Genomic DNA, 454 nt, shown 5'->3' with positions numbered 1-454 from the left:
ATTTGTCCAATGGTGATAGTGGGGTATTAAAGTCCCTTAATATGACTGTATTGCTGTCAATCTCTCCCTTGCTAGCCTCCAAAAGTTTTTTTTAAAAATATATTTGGGTGCTCCTGTATTGGGTGCATATATGTTTACCAGAGTTATATTTTCTTGTTGGATTGCTCCCTTTAGTGTTATGAAGTGGCCTTCCTTATCTCTTGTTATGTACTTCACTTTGAAATCTAATTTGTCCGATATAAGTATTTCTACCATAGATTTTTTTTCATTTCCTTTCACCTAAAAAATCTTTTTCCATCCCTTCACCGTCAGTCTGTATAATCCTTTTTTCTGGGGTGGGTTTCCTATAGACAGCAGATATATGGGTCATGTTTTCTTATCCACTCAGCTACCCTATGTCTTTTGATTGGGGCATTTAATCCATTAACATTTAAAGTTATTGATAGGTACTACT

This window comes from Myotis brandtii, unplaced genomic scaffold (genome assembly GCF_000412655.1).
Source record: "Myotis brandtii unplaced genomic scaffold, ASM41265v1 scaffold994, whole genome shotgun sequence".
Taxonomy (NCBI): Eukaryota; Metazoa; Chordata; class Mammalia; order Chiroptera; family Vespertilionidae; genus Myotis; species Myotis brandtii.
This window is presented reverse-complemented; position numbering follows the sequence as displayed.